This window comes from Centropristis striata, chromosome 13, assembly GCF_030273125.1.
Source record: "Centropristis striata isolate RG_2023a ecotype Rhode Island chromosome 13, C.striata_1.0, whole genome shotgun sequence".
NCBI classification, from domain to species: Eukaryota; Metazoa; Chordata; class Actinopteri; order Perciformes; family Serranidae; genus Centropristis; species Centropristis striata.
The window spans coordinates 18264888-18278036 of record NC_081529.1 but is presented as its reverse complement, the minus strand read 5'-3'; the positions used below and the strand labels follow the sequence as shown (position 1 = coordinate 18278036).

General features: G+C 39.5%; 1 protein-coding gene across 1 annotated transcript in view; it reads right to left on the bottom strand.

Annotated features, from left to right (window-relative positions):
- septin12 (septin 12) overlaps nucleotides 1–13149 on the bottom strand; it is a 76567-nt gene that overhangs the window by 63070 nt on the left and 348 nt on the right. The window lies entirely within an intron of this gene.

Here is a 13149-nt window from a genome sequence, read left to right as displayed (position 1 = left end):
GGAGACCAAAAACAGAGCTAAAAGAGTGTGAACATTGGGCTAGCATTCTCCAGGTAGACACAAAAACAACTCCAAAAGTACAATATGTGTTGCTCTGTTCCTACAGGATGTTTAAATAACTATTAACAATCTCAATTATTAACAAGTTCACCATATTAACTTTTGTTTTCGGAGAGCTTGGAAATAATCAGTAGTATATACAAAGTATGACAGGAGTCTGTTGTTGTAATTAATTAATTTTTGCTTTGGAATTGTATATTAAATATATCATTGTCTGTGTTGGCCATGGCAAATATTTGAGTATTGGCTTTTATTTGACCATTTATGGTTGCTAATTAAGACTACATAAATTTGTGGCAGCTATTCTTAACCATAGTATCTTAAAAAAACTGTTCAGTATTGACGAATCTGGGACATTCCAAGGTGTTTTCAGACTCTTAAAAGATTAGATAAGACAGACATTTGGTGACAAACAGGCAGCTCAATTTATTTGCATTAACTTATTGAGAGAGCTATATGTGTTGGTAGCAATGAGCAGTTTAGTTTTACAACCAATAAATACATTACACGGTCTGGGCTATGTGGCTGCAGCTTGCACTGAGTGCTGCAACAATTAGTCAATCAACCAGAAATTGTTGGTAAGAGTCATTTATTATGCAAAAAATACCAAGCAGTCACTAGTTCTAATGTAAGGTGTGCAAATTTTTTATTTTCTTGAAAAATGTATATATTTGTGTTTTAGACTGTTTGTTGGACAAAGCAAGAAAGTGGAAGCCTTCAAAGCACCTTATGAACAAAAGAATATCAAAATAAATCACAAAAATTAGCTTTATTCAGTCCAGCCTTATATCACACGCCTAACTATCCTCAGTTCCTACCTGAGCAGCTGGCTTACAGCCTCTGTAGGCTCCAGGCAGGCTGGGGAGGGGTATGTGTGTGTGTTGGGGGGAGGGTCATGTGGACTCGGCTGGGCTACAAGTGGGAACCTGCCCTCCATACAAAAGATAAGGAGTCCTGGTATCAGGTAATTGCTGGCACCCTGTCAAACACTGGGGAAATAATTACGGTGGCAGTGGTGAGCCCCGTCTCCACTCTGTTCTACCTGTGTGTGTGTGTGTGTGCGTGTGTGTGTGTGTGTGTGTGTGTGTGTTGTCTACATTTGGCTCCACTCCCTCTGTTCGCACAGTTGTGCAGACCCTAATCCTCTCCGCTTACACAATGCCAACTCTATCTGATAGAGAGAGATGCACACAGACACACACTAGTGCACCCCGTGCTGACTTCCCTCACAACTACGTCTGAGTTTCTGGGAAAGTGTGTGTACATGCGTGTAGATCTATGAGGGGCCGTACGGACCATAATTCATTCTTCCCTTTCACATTCACAAAAAATACCTCTCACATTCACAATTTTACCTCTCACATTCAGTTTTACCTCTCACATTCACAAAAATACCTCACATTCACAATTTTACCTCTCACATTCACAGTTTTATCTCTCACATTCACAAAAATAAATTTCCTGTGAGAGGGAAGAATGAATTAACAGAAGGAAACCATGGAGCAACTGGCCTCCAGTTCAGTTAGTAAAAATGACATTCCCCCCAGTAAATGTGTGTGCGAGTGTGTGTTTGATGACAGCTCGCTGCCTGTATAAACAGTCTTGCGTGTGCACTTTCTTATGCTTTTTGCTTCATGTTGTTCCATTATGCTTTATTTGTGATTTACTTTTATTTTATTTTAATAATTAGTTGGTTTAGTTAAACGTCATCATAAAAACATAGTTTTTCTAGGTTTATGATTTGCTCTATTCTAGATAATTAATTTTGAATGCAGCCCATACTGCTAATGTATTTTTTCTTCTTCTTTTTTTAACTTCACATACACCAAGACAGTCACCAGTCGCGTTTAAGCAATGATATAATCTGCATGGGTGACCAGCCTACTATCTCCAAAACTCAAACATGGATGGAGTACGCAACACTACTTCTTTCATCTGTTCAAGCTTTTTGTCATTCAGACAGAGGTTGTTGTTGTGTAAATGTCTATTATTCCGATATGACAGAACCAAAACAGTTAGTTGCTTGAGAATGAGCAATGAGCAAGAAATGATAGAAAAACGTAATATAATTTATATATAAAATAAAGTCTACTAATATGGAAGGGAGATCGAGTTCTTACTGCACTTCTGCTACCAGCTCAACTTCTTTACCAGAAAAACACTCACACAGCAAACGTAGTCAGCTCAAGCCAGCGTGTCGTCAAATGACAGACGCACTTTTCTAGCTGGTAACACTGTTGTCATGGAAACATAAATCCCTGCTGTTCGGGGTTGGCGATCCGAGTCAAACCGAGTCAAGCCAAGCCAGCACATGTGTATGGAAACACAGAAAAAGGCTTTGGAGAACAGCAGTCATTTACAAAGTTCTGTCACAGGCTGATATTTTTAATCAATTTAAAGCCCTATATGATGATCATCTGATGAATAAATATACTCAGAAATGTTGTCTTTCATTTTAATTCTGTAGAGGTGCTTTAACAACCAAAGTCCATTTGGTTAGACGGAATCAGAGTGAAATTGATATATTTGGTTCGTTTTGTATTTAGTCCAGTTTGCTTTCACAGTGCAGAAATGTAAGCCCACCAAATTAAAAAAATGAAGGTATGAAGGTGGAGGGCTGAAATCTACTCAGACTTTTATTTCTCATTGGTTGAAAAGTTGACGGCAAAACATGTAAACAAAGCAACATGGAACCGAGCCTACCTCAGTGGTAGTTAGCACTGTTACCTCATGAGTTTCATCTTAATAATCTTCTCTGTGTACATCTCACCACGCAGGTAGCCCACAATCCACTGTGTTTTGGTTAATTTCCTTTAATTGTGTCAGATTCTGGTCGGATTACATTCACAATGATCAAATCGCTCTAGGGTCCATTTGGAAACGGACCAAGTCCCTCTCTGCAAGTGGTCTGGGACCGGTTGTTTTGGTCCGCACCAGAGTACGATTGGATCGTTCACAAGCAACCAAACAAACCGTAGCAAGGATTTAACCACCAGAGTTTGATTCAAATGGACTAAACTTTAAGTTGTGAAAGAGCCCTTACATGCTTTATAGAGTCTGACAGTGCACAACCATAGACTGACATGATGTTAAGTTGAGATTCTCATTAAATTGCTATCAGCTTCGACGCTGCAAATGGTTGGATATTCATAACATAGGACGAGACGCACACATTTAACATCTTGTGACAGCATTAAAATCAAACCTGAGGCCTGTTAAAAGTGTAACAGAAAGGTTTCAGGTCTAGCCTCTTCAGATAGCTTTAGTGGTGTTAATGTCATGAAGTGCATGTCTGAAAGGGGTTAATGTGTCCCTGCAGTCTGTAAACACTGGCAAGTGAAGAGCTGCAGTTGTTGCAGCTTCTGGCAGAAGGCCAAACTCCACAAGAAGGAAAACATGGAACAACTGGCCTCCAGTTCAGTTAGTAAAAATCACATTCCCTCCAGTGAATGTGTGTGTGTGTGTGTGTGTGTGTGTGTGTGTGTGTGTAATACTGACTCGCCTTCACTGGGGGGACAAAATGCCTCATAAGGTAAATCATTACAATTTAGACTTGGTTTAAGTGTTAGGATTATGCAAGCATTGGTTACCAGGAATTGAATGAAAGTCAATGTAATGTCCCAAAAGGTGATAAAGACAAATGTGTGGGTGTTAATAATGTTCATTTACCTCTATCTTTCTGAACACCAAATGTCCTTGAACATTGGAAAAGATAAAAAAAAAAAAGATGGAGGCTACTCATAGCTAAACATGCCTCCCATTGATTCCTACCATGAAACTGTGTAGGTCCATTATCTACGCTGTCACTTGTGAAATGTGACCTTCCATGGTCTTGAGCTTATGGGATTCAAGATTCAAGATACAAGACCCACTTTGTCCCAAAGTGTGCAAAATTTGGATTATGATTCCACCGTGCTGCCTCCCAAAGAAAAAAAAACATTCCAGCTACAGCTGCAGGAAACTTATTTTAGGGATAAAAGAGTTTTTAAATGTATTAAATCGACAACACGTAGTCTAACGCTACTTTCCCCACTGCTTTTTTCTACTCAAATGTCAAACGTTGGCATTGTAGGTTTCTCTAAACCATGGATAAATGTTAAATATATGTTAAATCTCAACACGGGAGGCCCCAAATTAATCAGACACCATTCATCATTCAGTCATTCATTAGAGGTGGGGGAAAAGCGTTACAGCATAGTATCACAATATTTTGCGTAGCAATATTCTATCCATTCTTGGCCAACAAGTATCAATATTTAGTGTTCCAATGGCCGGCGGGCTGGCAGTATTTTTGCTGTTTTTGTTTTTCCAGAGACCGTAGTGGAGTTGTCGAAATTAACAATGCAAAGTTAGGCCTTTTTTGATGTTACATTCAAAAAAATTCAGAGCAGTGAAGCTTAAAGTTGAGGAAAGTTTGATAAAATGTTGCAGTTGTTGTCGTCCATACATGTTTGATATCAGTTCAGTTCAGTTTGACTGAATACTTTGTTGGTCAGTCTGTGGGTTTGACTCTCATTGTGGAGAAATAAAAAGACTGAAGTGAGATGAATAGACTGAGAATTCGTATTATATAAATCTCTTATTTTTTTCAATTCTTGATTGAATTGAATTTTGTGGACATAAAATGCAGTTAAATCGCAATAATATGGCATCGTGACTCCAGTATTGGGATAAAATAGTATCGTGGGTGCGATATGCTGATTCACACCTCTGGAGGCTACACTCAACTGTGCCACCTGCTACCATCAGGAAATGATCCATACACGATAGAGGTGGGAATCACCAGAGGCCCCACGATACGATTTTATTGCGATACTTGAGTCACGATACGATATTATTGTGATTTTAAGCATTTTGCGATATGGTGAGTATCGCGATACAATATATTGCGATTTTACTGTTTAAAATTACTTATTTAACAGCATTTTGTGTCCACAAAATTAAATTAAATCAATAATTGTTTTGTCAAATAAGACAGTCTTTTTATTCCTCCACAATGAGAGTCAAACCCACAGACTGACCAACAAAGTATTCAGTCAAACTGAACTGAACTGATATCAAACATGCAGTGCAACGTTTGCTCCGGTGTGACTTTCATGTTCTGCTCGAGTCTAAAGAACGTGAGACAGACGCTTCCAGTCATCTGTCACACAATGAGTCGTTATAGTCACATAATGAATCTACTGCCCGCGACGTCCACACAACACAAGTATATCTGCTGTTCCCAAACTTTCCTCAACTTCAAGCTTTACTGCTGTGTATTGCTTTGATACGGCTGTGTCCGTGAAATAACGTTGCGACGGAGTCACATACCTGGTTCCAGTGTCTTTTGCATGTAGCTAAAACCATCGTTTCCACAACGTTGTATCAAGTGTCAAGTCTTTGCACACGAAGATAGCAATGGATTGTGTTATTTCCTTTGCGCATTCTGAATTGAGAGGCAGTTTTGTCGGCTGGTTTCTCGGTAGCGCTGATGTAGCATTGGCTTTGCGGTCATCAGTTAATGCGATCTCAGGATGGTGCCGAGTTAGATGAGCCCGCAAGTCCATTGTATTCCCCGAGTATTTTTATTTTCATGTGGCACTCCTTGCAAACTCCATGTGACATTTCTATCTCATTCGTCCCTTCCTTGTTAAAAAAAAATCCATAATAAATCCACACGCTTGACATTAACGCGGACGGGACTCTCCTTATTTATTATCTCCCGTGCCGCCATCTTTGTTGTACCAACTTCTTCTGTCACGCTGACCATCACCTCTACTGACCTCACCAGAATAATACTCAACAGCACCATCTAGTGGATCAAAAAAGCAATTGATTTAATTTTAAGTACCAAAGAATTCACTTCATATTTTCCATTAATTATGACAAAAAAGTATCGATACTTGGCGGCCATGAATCGATATTATATTGCCACGCAAAATATCGCGGTACTATGCTGTATCGATTTTTTCCCCCACCTCTAATATACGATGAACGCAGCATCAGGAGCAGTTTGGGGTTCAGTATCTTGCCCAAGGATACTTCGACATGTAGACTGCCATGTCATGGTCAGGGATTGAACCACCGACTCTCCAGTCAGTGGGGGACTCCTCCACCAACCGACCCAACCACCCCAGGGCAAAATCAGCTTAGACTCCACATCGTAACTTTTAATAGGCCTAGTCCCTACAGCCACAGAAATAGAGTTATTATCCTAGTCGCTTTATTTCTGTGTAGCTCACGATATGGAAACCTCCATAGATATAAGACATGTTGTAATGGGCAAAATTGGGGAATTGAAACACAGGAAAAACAACAATTTATTTACTTTATAACAGTAATATAAAGTGATGCGTAAAAAGCTACAGGCCATTGAGATGGGTTGATCTGGTAACCAGTTGCACTGGGAGGATGAGAGGCTGTCCTGTGGACACACGGCAAGGGGATGCTGAGTCTGGGCATGTCCATGTCCAACCTGCACATTCCATACAGGTAAAACTCTCTGACAGACAGGACACCATGTGCATTGACACGTGTGAACACACAATGAGTTATGCTAGGTTAAATGCATATTGCCACCGACTGCAGCCACAACAGTGTGCAGACACTCAGCCACACACACTACAAACACATTATAACAACTTCCACTTACTTTAAGCACATCTGGAAGACACATTCCAAGCAGCCGTTGGCAATGTTGTAATGCTGAAAATAACACAGTGCCTGAGGACTCATAAACATGCAAACACACACACACACACACACACACAGTGAGGGAGAGATGTCTAGCTGTTAGTATTTGCCTCATAAGCACCTGTTGCCTGACAGAAGAATATTAGCCAGACGCTGGAGTCTATTAAAGGGACAGTGCGTCCAAAGTTTAACTGCCAATGCTTCATGCCTGTTTTGAGAAGGAAAGAACAGCACAGCATTTACAGGCAAATGTTGTAACCTATAATATATTTCCAATTACCAAGTGTCATTCAGCCATGTCAGTTATGAAACAACACCTCCACACCAACACAGTGAATGTGAATTCTTATTGTGCCAGAAGCCGTAACAAATTCAATTTTAAAAAGTCGTCTTGCGTATAAATTGTTACTCTGAATGATCCACAGACCACATTACAAACCGGTTTCAAGGAGAAGATAATCATAGTTACAACTTTTAACAGACAACCTGCCCGGCTGAGCATGTGATCACTTGCTGTGAGTTGTCATTAATCCTGTTACATTACTCAGCTTTCTTAAATGGTTTAATGTCATTTTTGTCATGAATTATATCTTCTAAACATTCTGAAGCTACAGCTGTTGCCAAGTTGGATTAGCATCCTTACAAGTTTTGTTCTCATCTATCATGAAGTTGGCTAGATCAGATAACATGAATATAAAAAATCCAGTGGGAGTTGTAACTGCATGACAGGCTACATTAATAATTTTCTCATTCCTACTCAGAGCCTACAAAGACTGGATTGTAGATAATATTAGACCACCAATCTTTTATCTTCCATTGGAAAATTATGCATATTGAGCAACAGGTCCAGCAGCTACATCTACTTCTACACATGTGATGTTTTGAGATGGTTAATGCCAGTGATATCATACTGAATACTTTTTAACTTTACTGATTTTTTTCACACATTCCCTGCAGTAATAGTTTTCTATCTCTGCTCTGTCATTGGTTCATTACATGTGATCCAGTGTGTCTTAGGGGCCTGACAACTCCAGACATGTCTGAGTAGCAGGCAGCCTGCACTGATGTCTTGCCAAATTCTGATCCATTATGGAAGAATGGCTTGGCAGCAAGATACATCAAGTGCTACCTGTCGACCTGAGTGTATATGTGCTCATGGGCTCAGGACAGAGAGGGATTTAGGCTGATTAGGTGGAAACACTTCTTCATGAGACCAGGGGAAACGATCGTATAGCTCTCTATTATTGATTTGTATGATGTCTATGAAAAACACACAAGGACTGCTTTCTGCCAGTGTGTGTGCTCCATTGCGTTAATGCAGACTGGAATGTACCACTTTCCATGAACAAAGACAACGAGAGCTGTGTGTTAGTGTGTGGTCACTGGGTCAGTAAGTCATGGGACCCCCTCTGATCTTTGGAGGGTTCGCGCCCTGCTGGAGTGCAGTACCAGGATGTGACAGGGCTGGGAGAGGCCGCTCTTAGCCCCCCTGACCTCCTCTAATCTCCCATGTCACCCAAAGGCCCTAACGCCCTCCTGTCTCATTCATACAAGTGGCTGTTATGTCTAGCCTCACCTTAAAATATGGAATTAGTGTTGTCACGATACCAACATTATGACTTTACTTCCAACCCTGCCTAAATATCTTAATACACATGCTTTAATGAAACTATGGCAAAAGCTAAAACATCAAAATTTTACTTATTTAAAGTGTTCAATTTGAAGAATTTTAAGAAGGCAGTAGCCAATGTGTTTTGCTGCACTGTAGCAGTTGGTATTCTCACAGAAGTTATCATGTTTAACCTTTGAAGCTCATAGCTAAGACTGTAAGAACAACACACACACACAGTGGCCCTCATTTAAGCGTACGATAGAAAGTGAGCGTAAAGTGGGCATAAGCTCAGTTTGTGTATGCAAATTTGAGTCAGCATGAAGTCCACGCGTCTGAGTCGGAGAATTGATCTTAGACTATAGTATCGATGCCTGGAGCTGATAAAACTCTGTGGTGTTTTGATTTTTAATGGTGACAAAGCAAAACATGTTTAGACTACATCATTTATTTAAAACATAATTTAAAATAAATACACCCTGCGACCGTGAACTTCTTTAAACAGAATACTAGCCGAGGATATTAAATGTTGTTGTCTTCTGCTATTTACCGTTATCCTGCTCGAACCCCGGAGCGTCAGTGTCTCCTTCACCAGCGGTTCTAACCAGATAGAAACATTTCCAATCAGCGCTGCCACACACCCCTCTAATTAGGACATCATTCTTAGTAAATGTAAAGATGTGAATAATATATCTCCATCATAATAATAACAATATTTGGATATTTTATAGATTATTAGGCTTTATATATCACGATGTATAAATTAATTACTCAAACCTCGCTGGGAGTTTAATGTTCCGCTACTCTGCTGACTTTTTGGCCATATTGCGTCCTTCGGTGTTGTAAACTCTTGAGGCGAACCTTCTGAATCAGGTATATATTAGGGCGTGATATTTAAATTGCGATTGTTTCGAGCCGCCACATTTATCAACAGCCGATCATTCTCATGCTGTGGTTGGAGGGATGCGATCGTTTGATAAATCCCACATGAACCCTGTCGTAAGGTGAAATATACGCTCAGATCTGCACTGGTTTCTACACTTGTTTGATACATGAGGGCCATTGTGTATCACAACCTTCGAACGAGACTTGGACAACTGTTGGCCTGTCCATGTCATTGGTAACTGGCCAATAGAATTCGGTTGCATGTAAGTCCAACTTCTGTAGAGGACTAATGTGAATTATTACAGAGATTGGGGCTCATTCTGACTGGGATCTTGTGAGAGCGATGTCAGTCTGAGAGCAGCTCTGAATAACTACCTGTGACCTGAATAAAAAGCCTGCTGCATTGATACTAGTCTTTTTTTTCCGGTGTGTGTTTACTCTGAGACCTTCACAAAATGTACACAGTAATCTAAAGGCCCCTTTACTTGATTTATGTGATTTATGTGATAGTTTATCACAACATTTAACATATCCTTTTGGTGGATTGAACCTAAGTTGACACTGGGAGAACTTGCAAACTCAGGCATGAATGCACCCAACATGCATTGGGGTTCCATCCTTCTTCCTCAGAAATCTGGAGTTGGTCTGGGCTGCATGTGGCCGGCTGTGGGACAAGTGGATGACTATTGATTTAAGTCCAGCCAGCTAAATTATTATTCAGGCCATGCAAGATGGATGTTATGCCTTGTCCACAATACATAATTTTAGCCTTAATTTTTCACTAGCCTACAGCTTTGTCCCTAGCCGAAGTCCCAGAGGCAAACCACACTGCCCTGACTATGACTCCCCAGCAAGATCACCATGTGTAAACTGTAAAATATTTGGACCGGTTGGGGACAGACTACCTGTAACAAGAGGAACTTTCCTGTACATGATGCATTTGCAAGATGCGCCGAAGTTGTTGTTGCAAATATTGGACAGGGGAAACAAAGATGCTCCATAATAACCACCTCTGTTAGTGAAGACGTGTGAAAACAAGCTTTTTTGTGAACAAGTTTGTCATCAACCACATCAACAAGCACGATTGCTGTTTTTGTGACAAATTGGAGTTTGGAAACATTGACATCGGGAAATCGCTGCAAAGTTGTGTTGGAGTTCTGCTCAACAAACTGTGTTACGACACCATATTTAAATTATCAAAGAATCTCTAACATGCAATATATTCTGAAAAGAAAGTTTTAATATTGGTGCATATCAGAAACATGGACAACTACAACAATACATCTATATTATATCTAATTAATATAGGCAGAAATAGCTGCAAACAGATGAAGTCTGGCTCTCGACTAATCTTTGTTCTAGTGGTGGACTATTTATCAACATCCATTTTGTTCACCAGAGACTGTACAATGGCAAGGAAAATGGTTGGTAGTTCTAGCTGATAAAGAGTTAGCTTTAACCTAACATTTAGCCATCTGCTCTTCCTCAGTCTTTGTTGACAGTCTCCACACCGCCTGTAAGCACTTTCGATAGTTGGAGCTGTTTTATGAACCTAAAACGTGGAGGAGTGCAGGTGGACGGGTTGTGGTGTCAGATCTGTGCAGAGCACCGGTACAAACCAACAAGAGGCTGTGATAATTACATCCAAAACATTCATTCTCAGTGGTTTCTGTGATATGAGAAATACTGCAGCAGCAGGCAGCAATGCACTTCCTGTGCTCGCAGAGGCTTGACTGCCTTTCTATTTACCAGAGGAGCACAGTGAGCGCCTGTGTGGATCAAAGTGGAATGTCAGAGGAGTAGGTGGTCCTAAACTTGTAACTAGAGCTAGGCTACAGTGTAGGCCTTCATAATGCATTATTTATTTATTTTTCACAGCTGTTAAAAGCCTGTGTGCAGTTGCATGGTTTGAATAAATACTGTGTTTGATCAATTTAACTTGATTGTGATTTCTCCCTTTTTGCATGCAAGTTGTTCAAATAAAACCTACAATTAAATATGAACAAGAATGCTTTAAGCAGACATGTGTTTCAGGGACTTCTACAGTCATCAAACATGTGTGATTGTATGCATCAAAGGTTTAAATTGAGCATTTATTAAGTGCTTCAGAGGAGATTCATCATATCCAGATATAGAGTATGCTGTATCGCAATCCAGCATTAAAATGTTTATTCTTTGTACAAATCATGTTTCTTTATCCACTTGGCATATTTAAAGTGTAAAGGCACTGATTGTACAATGACACTGATTTGAAGTGACAAACAGACAACAGTTGTGTGAAAGCAACTCCAGCGGCGGTCTTTGACCAAAGGCTACACTAATTTGTTTAGAGGCACAGATCAACACCTGTCTGAACCGAAGAATGTGGAAAGAAAGTAAGAATGAAAGAGGAGGGGGCTTCTTTTGTTCAACTGTCCCTGCAGGGTCCCAGGATGTGATGGATCACCCTCAGGAAGAACTCTGTTCATTCCTACATTCCCCCCTACAGTAGTTTATCTTCATGTTCATTCTCTTCTGTTCCTTCCAATCACTGCCCGATTTATAAAGTTAAAAAATAGGGGCTAAAAAATTATTATTAACATCATCATCATGACAGCAGCTGTATTAGATCAGATGTTTTGTATGCCATGTATTGTCTATGGCACACTGGAACATATGGTAAGGTTTTTGATTATGGTCATAATGATGGTTGTGTAAATGACTTTGTTAGTGTTAGAGGACTATCAATGTCATGGTAACAACAATAAACATCTGATTTGGGTTTGGGAACTTAATGGTCAGGGTTTTCCCTTCCATTATAAGGCTTAGGCGTAGCACCCAAGCTGTTTTGGACTTCACCTAATGTAAAATCAACACAAAGAGGATCAACACTAACTGAATGACATATCCCAGAATTAATTGTTGTAGTTGGTATACAGATAACTTCTTTGACAACTTTAATCTCTAAGCTTTTTGGTTGTTGTTCTAGCTTTCTAACTTTTTGTACACACATAATAATAATAATGGTGCAAAACTGCATGTTTGATTTCCTAGCATAGCCCTTTCTCAGGGAAAGACCAATAAACCCCCACCAAATACATGCAAGTTTTCCACAAACCAAAGGAAAACACTAAAATGTGTCCAATAAGCAAAGTCAGAAAAGACCAGGTAAGATCTGAGCTCATAGAGCTGAATTTACTGCTTTTGAAAGATACTATTGTGGTAGTCAGGGTACTCACACACACACACACACACACACACACACACACAGAGGAGCTCAAGGCTTTGCACACACTATATAATTAGTGCTGCTCTCTTACCTGCCCAGGCCTTTTTAAATCTGACTCCGGTAATTACACTGTAAGTCTAATTCAAAGGCACACAAAACCAAACATTATGTGATTCACCTCGTTTCTTGCTATATATATATATATATATATATATATATATATATATATATATATATATATATATATACCCTATAGCCTATTCAAATTACCATAATTTAGATCATGTGCTGCATCAGTTCAAGTGTCATCAACGTCCATAAATAATTGTGGCTTCTCCATCTGGTTAAATTAATTATCCATCAATATCTACATTAATCGTTTGGTCTGTAGATTATATAATAAAATGTCATTAATTAAGGTCAATAAACTGTCAGGAAATTGTGCAAATGTGCATTTAATTTTCTCAGAAGCCGAGGTGACGTCTTCACATGACCTATCACAACCACCGAATGAAGGCTGGACTTTACTACCATACAATAATAAGAAACGCTTAAATATTAACATTTTCATCAACAAATATTGAAATTAACTACGAAAAAGAATGATAACATTATACTTTATCTTTGTGTGTTTTACGCACCTGACAGCAAATGTTCTACTCCATTTTCATTTAAAAAAAAAAAAAAAAAAAAACTATGAGAAAGTCCAGCG